The sequence below is a fragment of the Chelonia mydas genome, chromosome 2, assembly GCF_015237465.2.
Source record: "Chelonia mydas isolate rCheMyd1 chromosome 2, rCheMyd1.pri.v2, whole genome shotgun sequence".
Classification (NCBI taxonomy): domain Eukaryota; kingdom Metazoa; phylum Chordata; order Testudines; family Cheloniidae; genus Chelonia; species Chelonia mydas.
Window position 1 is genome coordinate 60,816,995 of NC_057850.1, and position 22,516 is coordinate 60,839,510.

General features: G+C 40.3%; 1 protein-coding gene across 1 annotated transcript in view; it reads left to right on the plus strand.

Annotated features, from left to right (window-relative positions):
* The window catches only part of ARMC1 (armadillo repeat containing 1), a 124,619-nt gene that overhangs the window by 83,195 nt on the left and 18,908 nt on the right, over window positions 1-22,516 (plus strand). The gene's annotated exons all lie outside the window — the stretch shown is intronic.

Consider the following 22,516-nt stretch of genomic DNA (forward strand, 5'->3'; position numbering starts at 1 on the left):
AATTAGTTCTGCCTCAGGTGTGTACGCTTCTAAGGACTTATCTGCACCCAGGTTTTGTACCAGTTTTGTTTTCTCAAGTTTAGAAACAGATCTAGTTAAACCAATGTGATCCTCTAGTGTGGATGCAATTATACCAGTATAAAGGTGCTTTATAGTAGTAGAGCTGATTCCTTTAAATCTAGAAGAAATTTTCAATCTCCTTAATCCTTAAAGTGCACGATTCAGCTCATAATCATTGCAGTCGTCTGACTCTAGTCTTGGGACTTTCTCAAATTGTGGCATTTGGTTATTAGTCTCTTCATTCACTTTTTACCATCTTGAATGTATTAGGTGCATGTTACAACAGATATTCCTGTATAGGTTTTTAGACAGCCCCCATCACTGTTGTATCTAAGTGCCTCACAATCATTCTGCATTTTTCAGTGTCACATCACCCTGTAAGATAGAGAAGTAGAAACATCCCCATTTTACAGCTGGGGAGCTGAGACACAGAGACATTTAGTGAATTGCTCAAGGTCACACACAAAGTTTGTTGCAGAGCTGGGAATTGAACCCTGGCGCTTTGAGGTAGGTGTGTGTGTGTTTGTGTGTGTGTGTGTGTGTACAATAATAGTGTCCACTTATAGTACTGTTTATCTCAGGTTTTTAAAGTGTAATGATTTCCAGTTGTGTAAATATCTGCATAGGGATGTAATGAATCTAACACAAATGTTCCTTGTCTGGAGAAACGTGAGGATGGGCTCTGGTTTATGACTTGTGGATGTTCCTCTGATCTCTGCTGGTAGGGGCTAGTATAAATGACTTTTATAGAGCAGTGAACTGAAAAACTAGATATACTACAAGTTGTAGACTAGGGGTGGCCAACCTGCGGCTCTGGAGCCACATGTGGCTCTTCAGAAGTTAATATGCGGCTCCTGGTATAGGTACAGACTCTGGGTCTGGAGCTACAGGCGCCAACTTTCCAGTTTGCCAGGGGGTGCTCGCTGCTCAACCCCTGTCTCTGCAACAGGCCCTGCCCCCACTCCACCCCTTCCAGCCCCCTCCCCTGAGCCTGCCGTGCCTTCACTCCTCCCCACTCCCCCCTCTCCCTCCGCGAGCCTCCTGCACACCATGAAACAGCTGATCGGGAGGTGCGGGGAGGGAGTGGGAGGTGCTGATTGGTGGGGCTGCTGGTGGGTGGGAGGTGCTGGGAGTGGGGTAGGGGAGCTGATGGTGGACTGCTGACATATTACTGTGGCTCTTTTGCAATGTACATTGGTAAATTCTGGCTTCTTCTTAGGCTCAGGTTGGCCACACCTGTAGTAGACCAATCAAGCAATGGGCTTCTCCCTGTAATTAATTTGTGACATGTGAGAATTGCTGTTTGTGTAGGGATAGCCTCCATGTACCATGCACCTACTCAAACCTGTCCATGCTTGGTTTATCTGGCCATCTGAAAGTTTTTTCTTGGTATGCAATCTTCTTGCAGGAATGTATCTCTCTGCCTCATTGACTCTCTTTTCAAATCTCATCTTAAAACATATCTTTTTTTCCCCTTGCCTATGTCTCTTAATTTCTCTCTCCCTTGGTTGTTGGCCTTATGACTGAATGGCTTAATTTATTCACCACACAGTCTTTATGACATTGCTTTCTGTAATTAATGTCATATACTGTCCACTCTCTGTGTTGTTTAATTCCATAAAACGTTTTAGGGTACAATTTGTTTGAAAGGCACTGTATGAAATAAAGACACCAGTCTGAAAACGCTTACTCATACAAGTAGCCTCATTAAAATCAATGAGACCACTCATGTGAGGAAGGGATTGCAGGCCTGGAACTTAATATGGTGTGTGTGTGCCACTGACTTGCTGGTTACAATGCTTTTTTAAAAAACATTGTGTTTTAGAAAATAATTTTAAAAAGCCTAGCTGAATTAATTACCACTTCAAGCCCATACCATAGCCAGAAATGAGACCTACTGCTTTGGAGAACTGGGCTTTTCAACACAAGGAGAAGGGGGCAATCCAACACTGTGCTGGGAGTAGTTAAGTGTTTCATGTTCTACCCTACCTTCAAATTTTGGATGCCATCACATTTGTTTATTTTGTTCCTGGACTTGTTAGCCCTGGAAGATGTATCTCTGCATTTGAAATTTCCCTGCTGGAAATGCTAGTTGGCTTATAATATAATGTCATTCCATGAAGGCCCTGCCTTATGGACATGTTGCATCTCAGGCATGCCACAGAAATACAGCCCATGAATAGGTAGGCATTTTTCAGGCATTCGCTGCTGCTAACTGGCAGGTAGCTCTAGCTTTAGCAGTACTCTATGGTGGTTTATGGCCTTCTTCCTGATGCTATTCATCAAATCACGAAACTGCAACATGCCAATTTATGGATCTTACTTTTAATTTTTTATAAATATGTTCTGCAGAATGGTGTTGCCACTGTTAGTGCTATTATGGGCACTAAGCACCCGCTAAAAATGGAAAGGGAGAGAAGTAACTCGGGATAAAAATTGAAATTAAAAAGAAAAAAAAAAGAAACTCCAAGAATCCTTTTCATGTAAGACTAATCTCAGCTGTGTTAAAATATACCCTGCTGGCATGTCTCCTCTCCAGAGTATCTTCAGTTCAGTAGTCTCAAATTATGACATGTATTCCTGAGTATGAAGGCTTTTGGCTGAGGTTGAATAAGCTCTCTGGTAAGACAGATGTTCACTCTTTAGATATGTAATAGAAAATCCATCCAATGTCTCATCAGCACAAAACTGATGATGTGATTCAAGTTCAGGTGCTTTGTCTCCTATGTAAACTTTTATATCTATTACTTGGAAAATGGAATGATGATTTCAAATTGGATTCTAGACGCTGATGGAAACCAGGTCCTAATTCATTGATATAACTAAGTCTTTATATTTATTATGTCCTGAAAAAATAGAAAACCCATAAATGGAGTTTCTCACTTTCTTTTTTTTAACCTTTCTTTTTGCTAAGTTTCCCTAGAATAGCCATTTGACTGTTTCCGCTGTTCAACATGATGGCTGAGCTGTTCCTGCTAAACCCAGTGACGGTTCTTTCTATTGGCCTCACCCTTTTCCATCTCCTCTAGCAGCTCAGGAATGACTTCAATCGTGTCAGGAAATCTTCCTGACAGTAATCCAGGCTTGTTTACACTACAGGTTATTTTGGTATATTTTATGTCACTCTCGGGTGTGAATAAGCCCACCGCCTCAAGCGGCGTAAGTTACACTGACCTAAGCTCCAGTGTGGACAGTGCTATGTCGGCGGGAGAGCTTCTCCGGCTGACATAGCTGCCACCTCTTGTGGAGGTGGTTTTGTTATGCTGACGGGAGAGCTCTCTCCCGTCGGCACAGAGTGTCTTCAGCAGATATGCTACAGTGGCTCAGTTGCACTGCTATAGCACTTCTAGTGTAGACTAGCTCTTTATTGTGCCAACCCAAATTCATCTGTGTACTTCTTGGACTCTGCAGCTGAAAAGTTCTGAAGGGTAATGAAATAGCCCAGAAAAACATATCAGACATTCTGCAGTCTCCCCATTTCCAGGGGCAACCAGCCCGATTTCTATAAATTAGCTCTTTGGAATGGTGTTAAGGGATCCACTTAGCAATTTTCTGACTATCTGAATATGAGAGAGTGCTTTTGACCCAAGTTCCTTTTTCTGTTCTTTTAAAAAAAATTATCCAGGGAGATTAAAAATGACGCTTTGCAGTCTGAAAACTCCTTTTTCTCCCACCCCCATGTTATACCAATAAAATAAAAATCAGCAGGATCTTATTAAAGGGGAAAAGGCAAAATACCACATTTATTGTGAATACAGAAAGAATCATAGTAAGCAGTTAGTTATATCTATAACATTCCATTCAATCTCATATTTATTCACACATTCATTCATACAAACACACACACACAGGTTCTGCAAGGTTGTTATCATAGTTACCAGCCTTAGAGTTGCTCATGCCAAGCCACTGGCCAGGTGGCCTGGACATGAGGAGGGAGCAGGGCCTCGTCAGATGCATATCTGATGCTCCTGGAAGTTGGTTTGCAGAATCAGACCCCAAAGTTCTCACTTTCTAGAGTCCATTTTTATAGGAATTTCTTCCTATGCCAGTCTATGGGAATTGCTTCATCATGCTGTTGCTGAATCAATCAGCAGATGGCACATTCCTGATGGCTCCGTGCTGCTAGATGTTATCTTGTTCTTTGGTTCTCCCATTCTTGAGGCTGTTGGGTGGATTCCAGTCTGCCCTCTGGGGGTCCTCTGGTTATTTCCACTTGATGCCTTCTTCAGCCGATGAACACTGGATTCTTAGGCTGGCACCTCCCTGATCATTCAGTTATTATCCACACCAAGCATCCATCCACATACATCCTCTATCTCTATTTTAATCACAATTGTTAACAAAGCAAGATGAATACAACAAAAGGGCGGGGTGCTGTTTCTGTTGTTACAGAGTATTGCTTTGAGTCTCTCTCTGTGTGAGCAGTTGTTATTACAAAGAATTGCTTTGAGAACAGACTCTGTCTTAGAATGTACTAACACAATTAGCAGCTTGCAAGTTTCACACATAGAGGGAGAGAAACAGTACCAAAAACCAAGAGACCTCTTAATTAGTAATACCATGGAATTTAAACTATGGGGAATCAAACTCATTTGTGATTTTAATACAGAACTTCTTTAATATGATCCAACACCCAAAAGAGAATATCATATGCCGGGGAACAGCAGCAATGAAGCTGTGGACCTCTTTGAAGCACTCCTTACGATGGGGGCATATGAGCGCCATATATAAGTATGGAGTATGTTGTAGAGACTGGTAATATCCTTTCTTCTACACCGGGCCATGCATAAGAATTAAGTCCAATGCACCCCCGTGTTGTGTGTCAGTTTGGGTGTTTATTATCATGAACTCTCCTTACCTTTCCCCCACAGTCAGCTTTGCAACTTGGATCTCTAAAATTTTCTTTTTTTGCTGGGGTGGGGAGGACTGAATTGACCAGTCTGGCCCACAGTTTCAGTTTACTTTCAGAGTTTGTACTACTCTGAAACCTATGAACAATGAGACCTGCTCTAAAGCCTATTGGAGACTCGAGTTGACTTCAGTGGGCTTTGGATCAGATCCATAGTAATGTGTATAGTTGTATTTAGTAGCTCAAAATAGAGCCGTGGGTGAAGTTCTGGTTGATTCTGTTCAAAAAGTGAAAATGGACTTTTTTTTTCATAAATTTTATCTCTTGAGGTTATATTAACAATAGTAATGTAGAGACTTGTTTTTTTAGTAGGAGCCATGTTATGATTAGTACTGTTGGAGCTTTAGTGGAAAATCTGCAACAGAGCATTCATGACATAGGATATGGAAGTTGAGGAAAAATTAATTTTCAAACTAACCAGATGCTGTTAAAGGTGATTAAATGATCGTTCTAGACCCTTTTTGAAATTAGAATGTTTACCTTAATGAAAAAAAAATATTTTCAGCAAATTTGTGGTATCTTTCCTTATAATCAAGTATCACTTAAAGTGGCTCACTGAGGCAAGAAAAATGAGACAAAGTATTTCAATTAGGAGACAAGAATATGACAGTGGTAGAAGAGAGTCATATTTATGGTAAATGTTGTGTTTTTAATTTACATTTAAACTTGGTTTCAAAGTATAAACAGAATGTTTAAATCAGTTACACCCTTGTATTCCAGCCAGTGAGAAATCCAAATGTAGAAACCAAGCCAAAGGCAGCAATTTCTTCTCTTGGAATAAAATAACAGGGCCTGATTTTCATTTTTATTATATAGGTAGCACATGGTTTACAAGTTTTGTTGAAACCCATTTGTGATGGTCTACAGCAGCGTTTCTCAACCAGGAGTCTGGGGCCCCCTAGGGGGCCGCAAGCAGCAGGGCCAGCTCTACTGTTTTTGCTGCCCCAAGCAGTGGAAAAAACTGCTGCGGTGGACGGCAAAAGGAAGAAGCTGCCGCCGAATTGCCGCCGCGACCGGAGGAACTGCCGCCCCTTTCTAACTGCCGCCCCAAGCACCTGCTTGGAACGCTGGTGCCTGGAGCCGGCCCCGGCAAGCAGGTTTCAGGGGGTCCGCCAAGCAGGGCCAACGTTAGACTCGCTGGGACCTGGGACAGAAAGCTGAAGCCCCACCGCATGGGGTTGAAGCCTGGGACCTGAGCCCTGCTGCCCGGGGCTGAAGCCAAAGCCTGAGCAATGTAGCTTCATAGGGACCCCGTGCAATTGCCCTGCTTGCTCGCCCCTAACACTGGCCCTGGCTTTTATATTCAGAAAACCAGTTATTGTGGCACAGGTGGGCCGTGGAGTTGTTATAGTATGTTGTGGGAGTGGGTGTTGGATTTCAGACAAAAAAGGGTTGACAACCCTTAGTCTACAGTACTGCACCTTTACCAAGGTTTGACCAGGTGTAGTTCTGCAGACCATCACAAATGGCTGCTAATAAAACTGTATACCGCGTGCTACCCTGGACTGTTGTTTGTCACCAGTTTACCTCAGTCAATCCTACCACTGCAGAAAGAAGCTATCAGAGAGCAGAACAGGGAAAAGAGGAGTGGAAGCAGGAAATGGAGTTAGCTCTCTAATCACCATTTAACAAGCTGTGAATTTTCACAGGTCCCAGTTAGTTCAGGCTGTCATTTTGTCCAACCGATATCTGAGCAAAATAGTGACAGTTGCTGACTGAACCATTATTGAATAGCTGAATTCTGATACACGTTGAGAACAGGTTTATTGTAGGATTTGCTTCAACCAATATAATCACATCCGAGTCATACAGCTGCTTGTTCTTAATGATACATTTTGCTTTATGAATAAACTGGTTTATCAATTGGTACCCAGCTGTCTGATTAGCGGACATTGATACTGTTTCATATAACTGCCCAGCTCAAGCATAACTGCTGCTTTTATAATATTGTCAATATCTGTTGTGTCCATCTGACTGCCACCCATGCTCGCTATATTCACACGTCAATATTCCTTTGGATATTTTTGAAGAAAAATATTGGCATTTCTGAAAGAAACCAGTAGTAACATTTATTTTCTGTAAATATCCAGAGTCCTGCTAGGGTTCAGTAATGGCCTCCTAAATTTCAGCACAAAACTTGGCAGGTTTTGAAATATAGCAATATATTACATTTCTCTCCTGCTTTCTATTCAAATATCTAACCTAACAAATCAAAAGATATATTTTCTGTAGGGTTGGGGGCCTGCCTGTCTGCCTGTGGTGGATGCAATTTGAAAATTTGGACTGTCTTTGCAAAATGAACAGTGGGAACAAATCTGGATACTTATACTTCTAGCTAGCTGATTTGGGGCTGCAATCCATTTTGCGGATGCAAATTTTGTGGGTACAGATTATGCCTGTAAAGGAGAGACCAGCTACCTGAAAATTTACCTGAACTCTCACAGCATTGTGAGGTAAGGAAGGCATATTTCCATTTTATAAATGGAGAAACTGTAAAATAGATGTTTACCATGCAATAGAAATGAGAGCACAATATCATGTTATGTTATGGTGATATTACCTTTCTATATCTGCAGTTCTGTCATAGCTGGACTAAATTACAATGGACTGAAATACATATTGTAATATGGCTATTGAGTTTCTACAGTCCTGCTTGCTAAAGGCAAATCTATTGTTTACTACACTGGAGTGAATAAATAGAAGAATGAACAATGCATATTCACTAGCTCATATGGTTGTCTGTTGCCTGGATATTTGCTGTCTGTACAGCATCAAAGTGGTTAATTATATGATGTTACACCACATTTGGTTAGTGGCTTAGCACTTTGTATGGATACCTGAGTTATTTCCCCCTGTTTCCTCACATCACTTTCAACTGGTTTAATCCTATGTCTGATTGTGGCACTTTCCACGATGCAGTGTAATTAACCACAGGCAAATATTCAACATATTAGAGCTGAAAAGCAACCCAGCATGCTTTCTATGGCTACGTGACATCTTAGGGTAGGGGGAAGAACAGCTTTATTATCTCCACAGCTTCTTTACCTCTCTTTAGTGAATGACCAGAATATTTGTCGGTAACTTTGCACATAGCTGCATATACCTAAAACATGTTATGATAATATTACTCCAGCCTCATTAAAAAGTCTCCATATACTATAAGAAAGGGAATGTTGGCAACTAGGTAATACATAACAGAAGAAATTAAATGCCTTTGACAGTAATTGCCTGAAGAAAATTTAGGAGATGAGATAGCAACAACACAGCGCAAACAAAATTACACGATTAAAAGCACAATAGCGGCCATATGTCAACTTTGTATTAAGTAAACAATGCTTAGAATGGTCAGGTCATAACTTTTGCTAAAAACCTGGACATGTGGTTGTCAAAACTGGTATTGGACTAGAAAGTAACATGGAAAAAAGTAAAACAACCCCTGCCTGAGATTAAAAATGGTGTGTCAAAATATTATTGATCACAGCAATTGACAATGGGTACTAACTGGAGAAGGAAATGTTAAAAGCAAAAAACAATTCTTTTTCCACTTCTCAGTCTACTTAGAAGTAAACGATACTAATAAAACAAGCGATAGCTGTCTAACAAAGTAATTTTTTTCCACGTGTAAAATCTTGATTTTTAATAGATTTGTATCACATCATGATCTCCCATCTCCAGGACTAAGATGAGTGACAAACTATTATGGTCTGAATTCAGTATGAAGTTTATTTCTCGGTTGTGCGATTCTGATAAAGATTGCGATGATGTCAGCAGTAGCTCTGTGAGTATTAAAGCTTTTTATAAATTATGAGCTACAAATGGCCTCTGATGGAGAACCTCCTTCGTTTCTTATAATGGAGGATATGATATGCCGTATAAATTATGGCCCAATTTATCAAATACTGCCTCCAAAATAGAATATTCAGAGTTTGTACAAATAGCCTTTTATATTTTCAAATATTGTATTTGGTTGTCTGAATACCTGGCTTTTGTATGTAAATGGGAAGGTTGTTGCTGCCTGCAGCTCCATACTTCCAAACATGGGAATTTTTAAAAGTTTAATCGCAACCTTTGGCATTCAGCTGTTAACTTAAGCTGCTCTTTTAAATAGTTATTTTAATGCTTACATTATCAATATGTATATAAAACCTTCTCTTTTAGCTTGATGAAGATTTTTGTCTGGGAATTCACTTTAAAATTCTGCTCTTGATCATTGTGATTGAGATTTTCAAAGCTGACTCAAATACTTAGCCACACAACTCCTATTTAAATTAAATGTTTAGTGAAATCCCCATGTCAGCTTTGAAAATCTCAGTTTATTTAACTCTGCTCCTTCTCAAATGAATTTAGCTGCATGTCAAATACATACATAATTAGCGCAAGAAATGGGTCATTATTAGCACCAGACTACTTTCAAACTAACCTAAAGAGAGAAACAGCTTTTTCAGTTAGATATTATGGATTGTTGTCTATTACTAATCACTTAAAATCTATTAAAACATTTTGTTGCAAGGAACTGAATGGCTCAGAGGCTTGGTAATAGATTTTAGAGCCTTCCACTTTGTAGGTCATTGATTCAAATCTATCTAAACACAGTTATTTGGGACTCGTCTACACTTGAAACTGGGGCTGATTTATCTATGAAAGCATTGTTAAAGTGACAACACCTTCCCAATTGTAAGGCGCTTGTACAGCTGCGGCCCATTTTGTATCTTGTGTTGACAGAAAACTTGTCTACTGTGCAATTTGGCACCTGTCATGAGCACTGCGTACCTGGGCACCATTTATCCAGCTACTATCATGATGTTTTGGATATTTGTATAATTTCAGCATTGTCAAAAATAATGAGCCAGGCCTAAAAAGCTCATTAGATTGGTTTAAAATAATGAAACTTTAAACAAAAACAATTTGGGGTTCTTATTCTACTCAGGGTTATAAGCTGCCCTTTGCAACCAACTATTTTCTAAAAATGAAAGCCATCTCTCGTAATCACTTAACTCCTGAAGGTGGAGCCTAATCAAAAATATCAAATATGAGACTTGTGCTAAAATTATGCGAGTTGGCAACACTGTACTATATTAATTCAAAAACATTAACCCCCCCCCAGTTTTTGCTATTGATTAAATCTTTAGTTTCATTGTTTAATCAATCATTTATTTTGTTAAATGCTACAAAGGAACAGTTTTATTGCTTAAATGAACATACCTACCGATGAATAATTTATTTTGATTCTATGTTCCCTTTTGCTAAAACTGCTAATAAATTTGGAGGAAAGGTTGATGGAAAAAATAATGATTGGTCTCTCCAATTTTGATTGGATAATGCTATATATTGAATAGAGGCTGAATATTTGGTTTATTTTAGGGTTATAAATACATTTGATATGTACTCAATATCGATATAGTAAAAGTTCCCCTGCTGGACTGGGTTAAATAAAAAGATCCATAGATGCATTGTATAATAATCAATTAATCTATTGTTTAATAAAAAAAAAACTTTTACTAGGTTTTTCAGGAAGTAGACAAAATGTTTTGAAAAACAGAGGTTACTACTTGGTTTAATAAAAAATACAATATAATCAGTGCTACATACTTACCAGGAGTCTAAATGTTCATATTCAAGCCATGTTAGGGCTTTCTCATGTTTAAAATCTATCCAGTAGAGTAGGTGGAAGGGTCATAAAGCATTCTGTGAAATCAGGCACTGATATATCACTCTTGAAGGGTGTTAATTTGGTTCTCCAGTTCTGATTTGTTTAGTAGAACATATTAATTGCTTGGTGGACAGAATTAAACTATTTTGTGCTCTGAAAAAAAAAAGAAGGAAATAACTGAAAATAAATAGCTGGATCTTAACAGGAGATTCATTCTGATTGTGGCAGCTTGTTTTGAAGATGGAACAAGATTATTTGATCTTTTGGGATCCTTGGACAGCTGTTAAAAGCAAACCCTGGTACAGATGAGAGATTAAAACAGTGAGATTTTTATTTTCAGGCAAATATTTTTCAGATCACGTTATGTGGTCTGCCTCTGCATCTCAACTCAAGTACAACTTGCCAGTCAGAAAAATGATTTCAGAAAGCAATTTTACTTGAAAGCAAAAGTGCAGGGTTCTGTCACAGCTGCTGGGACAGGAGAGACTTTAGGACCCCAATCTGTAAGTCTGTGTAGCTGGACTCCTTTGCTAGTGAGAATCCACACTGAAGTCAATGAGATTTAACCTGAGTACAGAAGTCCACCTTTATGGAGTCTACAGAAGGATCAGAACTTGTGTGCTTAAACTCAGAGTAAAGATGAGACCTTAAAAACTGAGATCCTGTGTGCTTGCATGATCTTTAGAAATACCCTGGCACGTTGGGTTAGCATAGCTAAAACATAGTATCTCTATGTGAGCTGGGAATCACACACCTAGCTCCTAGTGTAGCCGTAGGGTAGAAGTTTACCCCTGTGTCTTTGGCCAAATGGTAGAACATATAAAGATCGTGAGAGACAAACAGTAGTTATCCATATACTAAAAAGTGAAAGGCAAATGTTATGCTATTACCTCCCAGTTCTTCACGAAACAGATCACATGTAATAGAGTTATAACCAAATGAATTATTTAGAAATGTATCTAAAACATGAAGAATTTAATAGAGAAGGATATCCCTGCTGCAGAACTCTGTAAATTGGTTTAAAAATTGCATAGCAATGCTATCCTTCTCTATTCAATTCTATGGAACATTCCCATAAAGGGTACTATTTCTGATGTATGCTGCTTAATTTCTGTACACATAACAGTCCAACCCAGTTTATTCCTCTGATTTTCTAATAAGCCACAGAATATGGCTTTGTCTTGTAGCTAAAAACAAAAAGAGAACACCGTCCACACGTAATCTGATTTTAATAGAGGTTTGTATTCTCATGATATGATTAAAGTGATGTGAGAGCAGACAGAGGTTCAACATTTAGGGAAATGTTATAGGATATAATGAGCATCTCTACTTCATGGATGTAAACCATCTGAGGCCAGGAAGTCATTTTGATTAGTTGTTACTGTGTATTTATAGTCATAAAGTTGTAAGTGTGCTACCATTCATCTTGATCCAATGTGTTGCATCAAGCCACACCTATTCCTTTTGCAATAACAACGGAACAGAAAGGCCACTTGAGCTCTTGCTTTCTATGCTTCTAGAAACAAACTAAGAATTGATATGAATGTCAAATAAGACAAGATTTTAAGATAAGATATGATTTTAGCCAGTGTTTTTGGTTTGTTTGTCGTATTAGCTATATGTGCCAGACCTGGCCAGTGCTCCCTTTTTGGAAGCTTCTATATTTGCATTCCCATAATTTTTGAATATCCTTATTTGGTTTTCCTTGAAGTTATGTTTATTTTTTGAACATGTCAGGCTTAAGGACTAGAGCGGCTGGTTGCCCGTTCCATCTAATATGTTTTGTGGTGCCTACTTCATTTCTGTAACACCCAACCTTTCCCCCTTTTAAACTACTCGTGTGCTGTGTGACCGAGTGAGGATTCTTGCAGCAGGAAAGAAACTCCTCAGGACTCCCAAGCAAGGCATGGATAAACCCCTCCTCGCTATTACAGGATCTCTATCAGTGTATACTTAAATTGGTAATAGATTAAAGTGCCAGTAGATGGCACTCAAGAATATGCAGCATAGCTCCTTGCTTTTGTAGGACCGATAAAGCTTATTGTGTGCACTGCAAATGACTTCCTCAGGCTGATCTTCACAGCAGCTCTTAACACTCAGTTATCAAATTAATTTTCACCCCCCCCCCGCAACCAAATTCTTTCTAAAAAAGCCAGTCTATAGCCAACCAAATTCTTTTTAAATAGCCACATTCTCCTTATCCAGCTTAATCCTAGCATCTAGTCAGCAAATTCCTATGTGAGCCCAGCATCCTTTTAAGTTCCACCTGTTTACCTGAGATGTATTCAGGCAGTCTAGGGCTACAGCGTGTTAGGTGTTGTCTACATTAGAGAAATTTGCACGGGTGTCACTAAGCTGGCTGTCCCCTAATATAAATGTACTGCACAGATGGAAAATGGGTCTGACCCTGGTGTTGCATACTCCTGTAATGAACTAGACTAAGGACACACTGGCACTTATGTTAGTGTAACTTATGTCACTCAGGGCTGTGGTTTGTTCACACCCCTGAGCGACATAAGTTCTGTGGACATAAGCTAGAATGTAGACCTAGCCTAAATCACACTAATGTAAACTATGTTGATATAGTGACACTGGTGCAAACTCTTTTAATGTAGAGTGAGATTTATTCTCAGCTCAGGAACTTGCTTCCAGATGGGAGTCAGAAACCTGGTCCAGGCTCTTTACTGGAATTTACTCACTGTTTACCTCAGTAGGATTTCTCCCGAGAGAAACCACTCAAGTGAGGTGCATCATGGCTTTGGGGTCTCTTTCAATGTCACAAATATCCAAAAATACAGAATGTGTGTGCACAGCTGCAGAATAGGAATAGGATGAAATTTAATAGTGAGAAGTGTAAGGTCATGCATTTAGGGATTAATAACAAGAATTTTAGTTATAAGCTAGGGACGCATCAACTAGAAGTAACGGAGGAGGAAAAGGACCTTGGAGTATTGGTTGATCATAGGATGACTATGAGCTGCCAATGTGATATGGCTGTGAAAAAAGCTAATGTCGTCTTGGGATGCATCAGGAGAGGTATTTCCAGTAGGGATAAGGAGGTCTTAGTACCGTTATATAAGGCACTGGTGAGACCTCACCTGGAGTACTGTGTGCAGTTCTGGTCTCCCATGTTTAAGAAGGATGAATTCAAACTGGAACAGGTACAGAGAAGGGCTACTAGGATGATCCGAGGAATGGAAAACTTGTCTTATGAAAGGAGACTCAGGGAGCTTGGCTTGTTTAGCCTAACTAAAAGAAGGTTGAGGGGAGATATGATTGCTCTCTATAAATATATCAGAGGGATAAATACCGGAGAGGGAGAGGAATTATTTAAACTCAGTACCAATGTGGACACAAGAACAAATGGATATAAACTGGCCACTAGGAAATTTAGATTAGAAATTAGACGAAGGTTTCTAACCATCAGAGGAGTGAAGTTTTGGAATAGCCTTCCGAGGGAAGTAGTGGGGGCAAAAGATCTATCTTGCTTTAAGATTAAACTCGATAAGTTTATGGAGGAGATGGTATGATGGGATAACATGGCTTTGGTAATTAAATATTCATGGTAAATAGGCCCAATGGCCTGTGATGGGATATTAGATGGGGTAAGATCCAAGTTACCCGGGAAAGAATTTTCTGTAGTATCTGGCTGATGAATCTTGCCCATATGCTCAGGGTTTAGCTGATCGCCATATTTGGGGTCGGGAAGGAATTTTCCTCCAGGGCAGATTGGAAGGCCCTGGAGGTTTTTCGCCTTCCTCTGTAGCATGGGGCACGGATCACTTGCTGGAGGATTCTCTGCTCCTTGAGGTCTTTAAACTACAATTTGAGGACTTCAATAGCACAGATATAGGTGTGAGGTTTTTTTGTGGGAGTGGTGGGTGAAATTCTGTGGCCTGCGATGTGCAGGAGGTCAGACTAGATGATCATAATGGTCCCTTCTGACCTAAATATCTATGAATCTATGAATCTATGAATTTACTCCTTCTTCTGAATCTACCATATCATGGTTATCTCTTTGCTTAAGCCCACCTCTAATTCTGTGCATCTTTTGCAAAGACCAGATTCCAACATCTTACTGAACCACCAAAAAGACACTTACTGTGTTCCATTTCCTATATATCCCATGACATTTCTCTTAAATATTTTAAAGTGATTAAAATGAAGATGCAAATATCTCAATATGTTTGGCATTTCTGAGGATGTGGTGAATTAAAGGAACTCTAGCTTTACTCAGAGCAAACTTCAGCATACCTCATGTACTTGTTGTGAATGGGGAAATGACCTGTTGAAATAATTCTAAAAATAAACTAATGTGCTAAAATGACTACTGGATAAATTTAAAGGTCGGGACACTGAGCAGAAGTTTGGGACTCAATCCTACATGGTGTTAACTGCCCCCAACTTCTGTTGCATTCGGTGGGAATTGGGGGGCTCAGCATCTTTCAGGATTTGGTCCTAAATGACTAATATGATCAGTGCTAAAAGTATAATGGACTTTGCTATATAAGTTAGTATGTAAACTATTTAAGGATATTTGCTGAGAGCACTATATCTAACAAATTCCCTAAGGTTGGTGTGTGGGTGTCATGCCAGTGAAGTACCCAATGGCTACAGCTGGGCCAAAAAGGAGAACGTCCAAGATTCGGGAAGGGATAATCTAGCCTCTGGTTAACTGATGGAAATTTCTTCCTGTATATTGTGGAATAAGTACTGAAAAAAAGAAGAAATGTGAATATAGTCTGGATTTCCAGGTGTCACTTATTTAGCACTGCTAATATGTTTCTAATAGATGCAGATGTGTCAAATGTACCTTTGGAGTCTGTAAGATAAAATCCAATCTCAAATCAATTTTAAAAGTTGTGGGTTTTTTTTTTAAATTATGGTTTTGAACATATACAACAGTGAACACGCAATAATATTAGATTGTGGAGCAAAGTGGGGGAAAACGTGCTCCTCTGTGGTGCACCTCCAACTTACTACAACGATTGTCAATGTATAGCAAGAAACAATAGGTCCATTTAAAAAAAAAACAAGTAAAATGTCTGAATAAATACTCACAAAACAAAAGACAAGTAAATGTATCAAAAGGACTTGTTGTACAACAACGACAGTGGCAGCAATTTTACATAATTTCCACAGGAGAAAGCATGGATTGTGTATTTTCCTTTTCCATGTCACTTATCTTTCCTTATGCTTCATCAAACTGCTTTTACATCACCTTGAATCTTTATGATAATGGGAGTCCAACTTCGCAGGGGCGGAGTAGTTCAGAAAAGGCCAGAATCCGGGAGAAAACTGCACTTAACAAAAAATACCTGTCATTCATAGACTGCAATAATACAGTACCAACACCTATCGCTGAACGCAACATACAGTGGTTTTGCAGTTCTTGAAGTTCAATACCCATGTATCAGGCAGCAGAACAGCATTTGCAAACTCATATCACACAGCATATACAATGCACAGTATGTAGACTCACCCATTGTTGTGTAACAACAAACTGGGCTACAATGGGCTGGATTCTTGGCCTTGTTAAGGCTGCTTTGCCCGGTTTCAGCAGCACAAAGCAGTCTTGAATATGGAGTAACCAGCCAGTCGGGGATCCTCCCCTGTCTATGGCAATCTATGGGTCGTGCAAAGTCAGTTTAGTAGCTCCATCCCTTCCCATCTTGTGCAGAGTGCAGAAAGAGCACCCTTGCCATCTTGTGAACCTTGGCTGCCAGAGTGCTGGTCCTCTACTATTGGGCATCTGTCACCATCATATTGGAGTTTTGGGGCTATTAGATTGTGCAGTTTAAAGCAGCCTGAATTTTGCTGTAAGTTGCTCCTAGGACCAGCCTAGTGCCCAGTGACCCAAGGATTAAAACCTTCTCTACACACACACACAAAACCCAGGCTGTGCCAAGAACGGAAGAGTCTGCCCCAAAGATTTGGGCACTTTATTATTTTTGCTTTATCTTGACCTGATGGTTATGTCCCTTTGTTACCCACATATCTCACTTTGGTATGTGCCTTGCTAATGGGGAAACCCTGAAGTAAAATTAAGAGCAAATTATTCTTTCTCTTACCTAATTTCTGAAGAAGAATAGATCCAGTCTTGTACACCATCTGGTTCAGATTCTCAGGTGGTGAAAACTGGTCTTACTCCTTGGATGATGTGGCCTTCTGTGGCCCATAAGTCTCATTCTTAAAGGGAGTTCTGTGTGCTGAGCTTTTGCAGAAATAGGCCCACAGTAGACTATGTCTGATTTGCATAATTTTTGCTTGTAGATAAATCTTGCTATGAACTACAGAACAAATTTTGTTTGAACTCTGTGTGTGTCATAATTTTTTTTCCTTACTATCCTCAATATGTTTCTGCATTCAGAGTCTGGGAGACCTTCTGCAGCTAAGTTAACACATAGCAATTCCTATGGTTCGTAATAAAAAGCTGTTTAGCCTAGTAAAATTTTTCACAGATGCTAACCAAAGATTGTGTTGGATGAGGTGCTTGGCCTGAATGTCAAAGGTACTGAGTTCAAATCTTGAAAAGGTTGTATGTTTTAGCTTTGTGATTTGTGGGCTTGCTAATGAAAATACAGAACTATGAACCAGATATGGCAGTATTATCACAAATAAAATCAATGTGCAATTATTTTGTTACAATTGTTATTTAACATTTCTATCTAGTTTCATAGGAGCACATGGAGCTTCACACAGAGAATAAAGGCACAGGGGCTGATTCTCTAGTGCCTGGCACCTTAGGTGGTCATTTAGATCCTGCTCTTAAAAAGACAGGCATGTGTTTAACTTTAAACACGAGTGGTCTCATCAAAGTCAACTTCACTACTCATAGAGTTGAGTACATGCACATCAGGGCCTTTGACCTGTGAAAAATGAATGTAAAGCACTGCCAGATTTGATTAGAAGTGTTATACATTCACTTGGCCCAGATGTAATGACTACACAAGGTTAAGGTTGCCAACTTTCTGATTGCAGAAAACCAAACACTCTTGCCCCAGCCCCTACTCTGCCCCTTCTCTGAGGCTCCGTCCCCACTCTCTCTGTCGCTTGCTCTCCCCCACCCTTGCTCACTTGCTCATTTTCACCAGGCTGGGGCAGGGGATTGGGGTGCAGGAGGGGATGAGGGCTCCAGCTGGGGCTGTGGGTTCTGGGGGCCAAAGCTGAGGTGTTCTGGGTGTGGGAGGGGGCTGGGGTACAGGAGGGGATGAGGGCTCTGGCTGGGGGGGGGGCGGGCTCTGGGGTGGGGCCAGAGATGGCGGTTTGGGGTGCAGGAGGGCGCTCAGGGCTGGGGCAGGGGGTTGGGTGCAGGTGGGGGTGCAGGGTGTGGGCTCTGGGATGGAGTTTGGGTGTCAGAGGGGAGGGGACACAGGCCAGAGGCAGGCAGTTGGTGTGCGGGAGTGGGTGCAGGCTCCAGGAGGCAGTTGAGCTGTGGAAGGAGTTCAGGGCTGCAGGAGGGGGTTCTGGGTGTGGTGCAGGCTCTGGCCGCTGCTCACATCAGGTGACTCCCAGAACTGGCAACATGTCCTCTGGCTCCTAGGTACAGAGGTGGCCAGGTGGCTCGGCTCTGCGCACTGCTCTCGCCCACAGGCACTGCCCCTGCAGCTCCCATTGGCTGCGGTCCCGGCCAATGGGAGCTGCAGAGCTGGCGCTCTGGGCAGGGGCAGTGCGTGGAGGCTCCCTTGCTGCGCCTGTGCCTAAGGGCCACAGGGATATGCCAGCCACCTCCGGGAGCTGCGTGGAGCCATGGCAGGCAGGGAGCCTGCCTTAGCCCCGCCGACTGGACTTTTAACGCCCCAATCATCAGTGTTGACTGGAGCTGCCACGGTCCCTTTTTGACTGGGTGTTCCAGTTGAAAACCAGTGGCAATCCTACACGAGGTGCAAGGCTGTAGAAAATTGGCCTCTCTGTGCAAAAACTGGATCTTATGGCATGGGTGTTACAAACATTGATTGCCACATACAAACCAATACAAAAAAGGTAAACAGTCCTCTCTCAGGATTCTAATGTGTATTATAAAATTAACTTCCTACAGTTACACAGACTCCTTCCCTATCAGGAGTAGCTTTTTTAAAAAAAGGTAGTTAAGGGGGTTAGATAAGACCACACTGTCTACAGACTGACAACAGTGAATCGGACCGACTGGTTTATACCAATCAAGGTTCATAAAACCCAGAGGGTTTTTAATTATTAATGAGAAACACATTGTTCAGGGTAAAACAAAATTACAAATTTGTCTGCCCAGTGGTATATGAATTAATGCAGACTGACAGGAAAGAAAGAGCGAGCGCTATCTTGAGTGAATTACTATGAGCAAGAACAATAGGTCTCTGCATTCAGGGGCCTCCATTAGAATATACAGTAGCTGGGCGAAATGATCCCTCTTCTTAGGAACTATGGTAATAAGCCTCTGTGTCCAGTGCAGTGCCTGAGTAGTTTCACAGGCATGTTATACACTCTAGTTTTAACAGGAAAATGCAATTTTGGCAAATATAGAACAAAGCAAATGTTCTGTAAATATGACAGCTGCTCCATAAATAGTTGGATCAAGTTGGATACACCTGAGTTCTCTTCTTAGCTGTCCCGTAGAACTTGGGCCCCAAATCTTGGGTGCATCTTACAGCTCTGGAGAGCCTATTAAATCGTGATGGGCCCTTCTCCTTCAGTGTAAGCAAGAGTGACTGAAAATACTCCATAGGGTTAGGATCCCAGCAAGCTTTCAAGGAAATATTGCAAAACTTTACAGGTGCAATGATTGTTCAATTATTAAATTTTAAGTGTTAATAATAATTATTATTATTATGATAATCCCCATAGGGTTTAGCATAAAAGGGAGTGTTGGCTATTATTACGAGTGTTTAATAAGTGATTTTCTACTTTCAGACAAGAGTGTTAAAATAAGTCACTTTAGCTCTTCCTAGCTTGGCCCCCAAGCCTGAAAACATGTATTCATGTGTTAAACTTTACTCAGTGAATTGAAATAATCCTAGTTACTGTAGTTTGATCTCATGAAGTCAATGGGACTACTCTACTCATGTGAGTAAAGTTAAGAACTTAAATCTTTATTTGATAAATTCAGCAGTATATAGAGGACTACTTCAAATATTCAAAGGGAAAAAAAGAAAGGTTTTAAAGAGAAAATATGGATTTAGGACTACTTTAAAATAACAATACACACAAAATTTATAGGCTGAACTGTTTATACCTTCTGCCTAATGTTAGGCTTTTCAAATCCATATTTGGGCATCTTTATAAAAGTGACTTTAGCGCCCACTGAATCCATGGGAACTGCGGGTGCTCAACATCTCTGGAAATCAGATGATTTTATTTGTCTAAATATGGGTTTGAGCCTAACTTTAGGCATAAAGTTTGAAAATTTTGGCCCAAGCCTTTTCATGCCAGTCTAGAATTACAGATTTTTGGATTCTGCTTTACAATGAGTTTGCTCACATCTGTGTCATATATGAGCTGTAAAATCCTTTTAAAAACTTTTAAAAATTACTTTTTGTATGCAGTATAAACTGCAAAACATTTTATGGTCTCCATGTTAAATTCACCAGACGTGTGGGCACTTGGAATTTAGGCATATACATACTGCATACCCGACATAGGCATGAAGTTTTATTAGTATAAAAATGAAAATTATTTTTGCTGTTGATATACATTGGCCATCCCTGAATTTGTATCCTGGCAAGAATAGATACAAACCCTTATCTGGGGCAAGGGAAAGAGAGCTCTTGTATACAGATTTCAAATGAGTTACATGGAAAATGAAGGCGCATGGCTTAAGCACAGTTCTGGGAGGCAGGAACTGCTGAACTCTAATCCTGTCTCTGATACTGACTTCAGTTATGGCCTGTAGGCATTTACAAATGCCTCCAGTTTTTCACCCACAGTTTTGTAGGCACTAGGAGTGATGCTCAGGCATCTGACTGCATCCTCAAATTGGGTAGTTAGACAGCTAAGTGCCAATTTTATTATTGCAAAATTGCACCTGCAACTGATTGTGGATATGCAGTTGAAGGTCCTGTTGAGACACCTTTCAAAATAATGACAGGTTTCAGAGTAACAGCCATGTTAGTCTGTATTCGCAAAAAGAAAAGGAGTACTTGTGGCACCTTAGAGACTAACCAATTTATTTGAGCATAAGCTTTCGTGAGCTACAGCTCACTTCATCGGATGCATACTGTGGAAAGTGTAGAAGATCTTTTTATACACACAAAGCATGAAAAAATACCTCCCCCCAATAAGCTATTACCAGCAGGAGAGTGGGGTGGGGGGAGGTATTTTTTCATGATTTGTGTGTATAAAAAGATCTTCTACACTTTCCACAGTATGCATCTGATGAAGTGAGCTGTAGCTCACGAAAGCTTATGCTCAAATAAATTGGTTAGTCTCTAAGGTGCCACAAGTACTCCTTTTCTTCTTTCAAAATAAGGTTCAAATCTCTCCGCCTTATTTTCTCTGCCTCTGAAAATGAGGATAATACATATCTATCTGCCTCACAGAGGTGTTGCAAGGGTTAATTCATGCTTGGGTTGAAAAGTGCTAAGAACTCATAGTATTCTTATAAAGGACTAGATCTTTAATTTTAGGAGAAATTTTAAGAGAACTGTAAGTTGAACAGAGTATGCACATCCATGTACTGCCCTTGAATGCATGGGGAGAGCTCCCACTGAAATGCACACATCAATGGGTAGAATTGGGATTAAAAGAGCATTGAGAGACCTCTCAGCTAAATGGCTTTCACAAAGCTGAATTATAACCCCTACTCAATATTCTGCTGCACTATCCTGCAAGGATTTTGAGTGGCTTTAACTTCCCATGGAAGGCAATGGCAACTGGTGTTCAGCACCTCTCAGGATTGGGCCAAATCCTGCTACAACTGATTTATATAAGCAATCCTTATTCTGACAAGTCCTACTGACTTCAGTGGAACGATTCACCTGACTAAGGGTCTGCAGCATCAGGGCAACTAATTTCAGTCATTAACCCTCAGTGAGCAAGGAATTCATATCACATCCTTAAAAAACAAAACATTACATACCCCGGTTTTCTGCTCTTCTGCCTTTGGACATCACAGTCTATCTTTGATGCAAGGCCTTTCTGCTCTCTTCTCATGATATAGATGGGGTAAAAAAGCTGAAGAATTGCTTTTTCATGAAGAGAGTCCCTCATGGTGTATAATTTATATGCTTGGATAATCATAACTTTGCTGGTATCTTTAATAAAATTGATAAAGGATATTAGATGATGTTGTTCTTGTGAATGTATGTAATACGATGTGTTAATCATAACATCACACAATAAATGAATGATAAAATGAAGTAATTGGCTACAATGGGGAATGTTACTATTAATCTTTGCTAGCCATGAATGTCTGAAAATTTCACAGTCGGGTCCCTAGTGATCTTATTGAAAGGCTTTGTGTGTGGGCGGTTGAAAATATGGTACTTGGCCTTTGGTGCCAAACTTTTTGACAGTATCATCTGTCTTTACACAAAAGATGTGGCAGAATATGTTACTTCCCATTTAATATTCAGAGCTCTGTTAATCTTGTCACCAGAATAATATACATGTAAAGGGGAGTGCAGATTGTCGGTAGTCTATGTCTACTACACCCTCCGCTAATGAAGTTGTTGTGTCCAACCTTTGTGTGTGTGTGTGTGTGGGGGGGGGGGGGGACAAGGGGGTCTGAGAACTTCATATAGGAGACTGCTAAATTCAGCCTCTTTCATTTGAGCTTCTTCTGTTTCTCTCATTCAAATTAATGGCCTTGCATGTCTTTTTTTTTTTTTTGACTACCACAGTAATTGGTTGCTATGTAAGTAGTGTTTTAATTTTAAACTTCCAAGATGCTCAATCAGCTTCCCTTGGTTGATATCTATGCTACA